This window comes from Triticum aestivum, chromosome 4A (assembly GCF_018294505.1).
Source record: "Triticum aestivum cultivar Chinese Spring chromosome 4A, IWGSC CS RefSeq v2.1, whole genome shotgun sequence".
Classification (NCBI taxonomy): domain Eukaryota; kingdom Viridiplantae; phylum Streptophyta; class Magnoliopsida; order Poales; family Poaceae; genus Triticum; species Triticum aestivum.
The window spans coordinates 213,824,600-213,831,429 of NC_057803.1; the positions used below are offsets into that span (position 1 = coordinate 213,824,600).

General features: G+C 47.6%; 1 long non-coding RNA gene across 1 annotated transcript; it reads left to right on the forward strand.

Annotated features, from left to right (window-relative positions):
- The first annotated feature begins 868 nt into the window (after positions 1 to 868).
- On the forward strand, positions 869 to 1,667 carry LOC123081941 (uncharacterized). Its single transcript, XR_006438860.1, has 2 exons — positions 869 to 1,177; positions 1,246 to 1,667. It is a non-coding gene; the product is annotated as an uncharacterized lncRNA (long non-coding RNA).
- Positions 1,668 to 6,830: the final 5,163 nt, after the last annotated feature.

Consider the following 6,830-nt stretch of genomic DNA (forward strand, 5'->3'; position numbering starts at 1 on the left):
GGTTGTTTTATATATAAAGTGGTGGTGGGGGGGACCCTTTTACATAATATAAGTTGAAGGCGTACAACGGGGCTCGTGAATACTTCTTATAGATGTGTGTAGGGAAATGTTTTCCATAGGAAAATCTTTTTATTTACTTATTTGTATTTATCTTTGTATCCCCACTAGTTACACTAAATGTTTTGGTTAAGTCTCGACACCTCCCTAGAAAAACTAGAAAAGTGCAGATGTGTTGTAAGAAATATTATGATGTACCATGAACTTTACCAGATTTATCTTTGCGGTATTTGACAGCTCTTTAGTTTCAAAACCATTTTTTGCACTCAAATTCGGGTTTGAACGGTAGGTAAGTGAAAAATGATTTCAATGTTCATGCAAAAATTATTGAAGGTTATAGGTAATATATTATCCCCAGATATGAATTTTCATGGATTTTATAAGGGGGTCGTCACCAAAATTATATTACAATTCAGCCAACTTTGAATTTGAACAAATAACACTTGCTTCAAATACCAAAACTGGCCTGTGGAAGTTTGAGATGACCAAGATGGGTTATTTATGACATGTAGGGCCCAAAAAAATATGTCATTTTTCGGGTGAAATTTGCTTCACGACATTTGTTTAAGAGCATGTTTAAGTAGTTTGCTAAGTTTTATTTTTACTTAAAGACGCTTTAAACATGCAACTGTGTGATGAAGTCATGACATCCCTTAATTCACTAAGCTCCCTGGGGTAAAAACGCCCAGAGCAATCCACGTAATGGATTTGTCCGTGGCTTCGATGATTTTGACCCGTTCGTCCAATTTTGACGGATCGCGATAGGAATGTGGCCCCCCGTGGGAGTCCAGGATGTGTGCGGGCTGTCGGTTTGAGATAGTCCCCGATACTACATGGGAGGTCTTGGTGTTGGTGTCACTCCTCCCGTTCTCCGTGCCGCACAGGCCAAACGATACCCACCAACACCGCCGCTCATCTCGCCATATTCTCCCCCACTCTCACGACTAGGCAATGGTCGACTATAGCGATGCATGACCCTGAAGGAGCAGGGAGTGTGGGATCTATGGGAGGCCGCCAATATCCTCACCTTGCACCGCGTCGCCGACAAGCATTGTGGCATCACCGGATGGGGAACGTCCACCACCTCCAATGCTCAGCCGCCTTCCATGGCCCCGCCACGGTTAGCATCCCGTTCCCTTTCCCTTTTTCTCTCACTATCTAATATTCTAATTCTATCACCCGCTCCAGAGACATTTTCTAGATGCCAGCGGAGGAGCTAATCTTCAGGCACTTTTCTTGTCCTCGGAAAGAAGTAGATTCAATCAGTAATTTATCTTGTCTGCTCCTGTTCACCGCATCGTCTTTCTCTGTATCATATTGTAAGGGCATGTACAATGATGTTACCTTAGAAGTGCCACGTAGGATCAATGATGAGGTGAAGAAGAGAGAACTCATAAGAAAAGATTTGTCTTCCCTTATTTAAGAGAAGACAAGAAATGATCTCTTAGCACAATATGTTTCACCATATTTTTAGGAATTGCTAGTTACTTAAGATAAGGCTAAGAGATGACCCATTGTAGACTTTTTTTGTCATCTTTAAATTACATGCAAAATTTAAGATAAAATTATTTTATCAACCATTGTACATGACCTAAGCCTTTGTTCTTCCATTATATGCTTCGATCGATTGCTTTTGGTGTGCTATGTGCTTGTACCGTTCGTAGAACCTAGCGCCTCTCACCCTTTCTCTCGCACTCACCAACAGAAAAAAGGACGCTGCCGGCAAACTCGAACTAAGGCCCGCGACGCGTGTGAGGTGAAGTCATCTCTCACTCTATGTCCAATGGTCTCCTCTCTCCTTTCTCTTAATTTTTCTAGAAATGAAGGAGGACCCCGGTCTCTACATTTAGACGATGCATGCAGCCACTTTATTAATTATTCGCATAAGACCTTACAAAATTATGCAACAGTAAGACTAAAGCCACCGTCTACGCAACATCTGTCACTACTTCTATTCAGTTGATGAAGGGATATTGAAAGTCTGGGCCTAATACCAAATAAATCTCGCAGCCAAACCTAACATCTAAGACCTAAGTTCCCAACCAGGACTCCTGCCGGGTATGGGGCATCCACCAGTCGGGCGTACTCCTCAATCAGGACGCCTGCCGGGTATGAGGCCGCCGCAGCCACCTGCCACCAATCCATCTTCAGTGTTGTACTGCTGCATCTACCTTGCCCGGTCTATCTGCCGTCGACGCCACGATGACGCCAGACAGCTACCTCCTCCTGCGCGAGTCCATCTTCACGCATCGGACGCCGAGTCTCCACTGCGCCACGCTGCCGAGATCCGTCGTCATCAATGGGCAAGATGAAGCACCGCTCCTCCTTTTGTCCCCTCCAGCCAGCACTTGCTCCAAAACGATGCCCCCAGAAAGGAGAACGACAGAACGTCGTCATCGTCCGATCCGGTAGATCTAGATCTAGGGTTTTCCCCCAGAACCTCCCGATCAGGTTAACGTGACCTGCAACGACAATGCCTCGAGAAGGCAATGACGTCCGAGACACCGCCATCGTCCGCCATGACCGCAGTCAGGCGCAATTTTCACCGGAAGCCATGCCATCCCGATCTCGCGGCTCGCTGGAACCGAGCGAAGCCTCGCCACAAAGACGTACGCCGCCATCGGTATTCCGGCAAAGATCCGTCATCTCCTCACCAGTCCCTCCACGTGTCGCCGGTCGGTGGAAGGCCACCCCGCGGCGGATCCGATCAGGGCGTTGGATCTGCAGCCACCGCCGTCAACATCTTCGCACAGATCAGCCAACCTCGTCGGATGGCGCGCTGCCACCGCCGTCCATCTCAGGGCCGCCGCTCCACGGGTATGGTGCTTCGGCCACCGCCGCATGGCATAGGGTCGCCGCCCAAGCCTCCGCCTTCGAATTCCCACGAGAGGTGCCGCCCCTGCTGCCTCAGATGGGATCACGCAGCATCCACCCACCCAGGTGCCTTCGGCGTCGGGCCCGCCGCCACCGCAGCCCACGCCGGCGGCAGCGGCGGCAGAGGGAGGCGTAAGGGGCGACATGCGGCGCTAGGGTTCAGGGGGCCCTAGCGTCGCCCAGGGGGAGGCGACGCGGGGGGAGGGGGAGAATGGCGAGCACGAGGAGCTCACGGAGGCCGGGCCTCGCCTTCTCTCTATGTTTGTCTATTGGTTCTTGATTCATGTCGTGTGTGTGATCTAGATTGTTGCCCGTCACTAAGGTGCTGTTGGGGAAACGGCATGACGCAGATCGGATGACGGAGGCCATGGAGCGGATTCGTGTGATCCAGATTGCTGCCCGTCATTAAGGCGATGTGTGTTTGCTTCGTTTTGGGCTGGCTCCCTGTGTGTTGTAGTTCAGTTTCTTCTAATTCAGGCTTAGGCCGGTTGCATATATCGTAATTGGGCTTCGGCCGTTAACTTCTTACTGTTTACTTTCACCATACCTGTTGGATGCTACCTGTCTATAACACCCTCGATGCGACTATATCTCCCACGTGTTGAGGCACGACTTAGAGGCATAATCGCATTGAAGGCATATGTCGCAAGTCAGGCAATCATCACAAACATCCCATGTAATATTGATAATAAAAAGGGACAACATAGTTGGCTTACACTCGCCACGTCAATCAAGGTATATAAATAACATTACAACATTTAAACACTCATGGCCCGACTACGGCGCCAAAATAAAAGATAACCCAACATGCGACACGGTCCCGATCACCCCCAACTGGGCACCACTACTGATCATCAGGAAAGGAAACATAATAACATTGAGAGTCCTCGTCGAACTCCCACTTGAGCTTGAGCGCGTCACCTGGAGCGGAAACATCAGGCCCTGCATCTGGTGTAATAGTAATCTATGAGCCACAGGGACTCAGCAATCTCGCACCCTCGTGATCAAGACTATTTAAGCTTATAGGTAAGACAAGGTAAAAATAAGTGGAGCTGCAGCAAGCGACTAGCATATATGGTGGCTATCCTATTCGCAAAAGAGAGCGAGAAGAGGAGGCAAAGCGCGAGCGAGAAACTAGAGAGCAACCCGCGCAAGCATTACTCCAACACCGTGTCCACTTCCCGGACTCCGTCGAGAAGAGGCCATCACGGTAACACACTCAGTTGATTCATTTTAATTAAATTAAGGTTCAAGTTATCTACAACCGGACATTAACAAATTCCCATCTGCCCATAACCGCGGGCACGACTTTCGAAAGTTCAAATCCCTGCAGGGAAGTCCCAACTTAGCCCATGACAAGCTCTCACGGTCAACGAAGGAATAGACCTCCTCCCGAGACGTTCCGATCAGACTCGGTACCTCGGTTCTTCAAGACACTTCGACAGGTTAAAACAAGACCAGCAACACCACCCAGATGTGCCGACAAATCCCGATAGGAGCTGCACATATCTCGTTCTCAGGGCACACCAGATGAGCAAGACGTCGAGTAGGCCAGCCCAGAGTTTCCCCTGGTAGCCCCGGACATCGCTCGGTTGGACCAACACTCAGAGGAGCACTGGCCCGGGGGGCTAAAATAAGATGACCCTCGGGCTCCGGAAACCCAAGGGAAAAGAGGCTAGGTGGCAAATGGTAAAACCAAGGTTGGGCATTGCTGGAAAAGCTTTAATCAAGGCAAACTATCAAGGGGTTCCCATTATAACTCAACCGCGTAAGGGACACAAAATCCGGGAACATAACACCGATATGACGGAAACTAAGGCGGCAAGAGTGGAACAAAACACTAGGCGAGAGGCCGAGCCTTCCACCCTTCACCAAGTATATAGATGCATTAAGATAACATGGCAATATAATGATATCCCGACAAGTAAATAAATGTTCCAACAAGGAACGGTCTCCAATCTTCACATGCAACTAGCAACGCTATAAGAGGGGCTGAGCAAAGTGGTAACATAGCCAATCAACGGTTTGCTAGGACATGGTGGGTTAGAGGTTTGACATGGAAATTTGGGAGGCTTGAAAGCAAGTGGTAGGCATCATAGCATTGGCATAGCAAAAGAGCGAGCAATCTAGCATAGCAAAGATAGTAGTGATTTCGAGGGTATGATCATCTTGCCTGCAAAGTTGTCAGAGTTGACTGGATCCTCGAAAGCAAACTCAACGGGCTCCTCGTTAGCGAACTCGTCTCCCGGCTCTACCCAAACAAGACAAACAAACAAATAAAACACAATCAACCACGTGCAAGGATCAAATAAGAGGATGCAAACATGGTATGCTATGCGGGATGCAATGCGGGAGACATATGCAAGATGTGACAGGAAATGCAAGATCCTGGCCTCAACTTGGAAAATCAAGTGTGCCATTGGAAAGATGAGATGAAATCGCTTGAAAACGATATAATGAACGCTGGAATCGGAGTTATGGTTTGGAAATGGCAAGCGATTCAAATATGACATTGTCTGCAATTTACAGCAAGTAACCATCTAAATGCAATGAGATGAACATGCTACAGCATCCAAACATGACAACAAAAGACATGGCAGGGATGCATTCAAGATGCTTAACAAAAGTCTAGCACTGAGCTACGGCTAATTCATCCATAAACAGGTTCAAACAAGCATGGCAAAAATGCATATGGCAAACAGATCTCACACTTAGTGAAATTAACACTTGTCTGGAATTTCAGACCAGGTAGCCCTCTTTGGAGCAACAAAACTACATGCTACAGGACCTGAACATGGTAAATTAAAGCATGGCATGGAGCTACTCAAAGAGCTTAACAAAAGTTCCTTGGTGACCTTGAGCCAAAAGGGATCAGAAAATACAATTGCAAGCATGTGAACATAGCAAAAACATAATCAGTTTTCAGACTTAGTGAAAACTGACACATGCTGAAACATAACTCAAGTAGGCATGTTTACGAGCTCGATGCACTCACTATGGTGCAAGATAAGCATACATCTATCAAGAATACACAAAATGCAAGCTAGACATGGTAAGAACAATAACATAGCATGCACGGATCAACTACAACAACATCGGCGAAATTGCAAACAAGTTAACAATCTGCCCAGATTCACAAAGTAGCAAAAGTAGAGCTCGATTAACTCAAGCTAGGGTGCTCCATAATTGCAAACAAAGGCATGGATGGATACAGCACTACAAGGTTAACAAAACATCCTTACTGATCACCCTCAAAAGAGGCACGGATCACTAGGAAACAACATGAACATATGGCAACATGAACTAAACAGCTCAAGGACTTAGTGGAAATGCTAAGTCCCTGAAAACAGAATTACCAAGTGCACCACTTTGCAAGCTTGCACTAGGCACCACACACATCACAAAAATACATGGGTTAAACCTCTGGGGAGATGGCAAAACCCTTAACAAAATATATGTAGAGCATCAGGGCATATCATGCACACAATAATCATGGCAAAAATGACAAAAGTCTAAATGGAGTAGCAGATCTGACAATTAACTCAAGTAGCTCTCTTCTAACAGCATTTCGGGTATCAAGATGACCTCAAATGAAAATGATGCAATGGAATGAAATGATGTACTCTCTGGGATGAACATTTTGATATGCTAAATGCATGAATTGAGGCTACGGATGCAAAGTTACGAGGCCATGAACAGGAGCATATGGATCTGAAAAATTGGGAACTTAGACAAATTTTTCAACCTCCGGATCTAGGGTTTCGTTGGCACGCAGCCCGAGGCGACTCCGACGAGCACTGTAGCGATTCCGGCGAGGCGATGGCGGCCGGGGTCGACGAGGGAGGGCCGGAGGGCGGCGAGGATGCGGCGGCCGGGGGCGGCGAGCGGCGCCGCGGGGG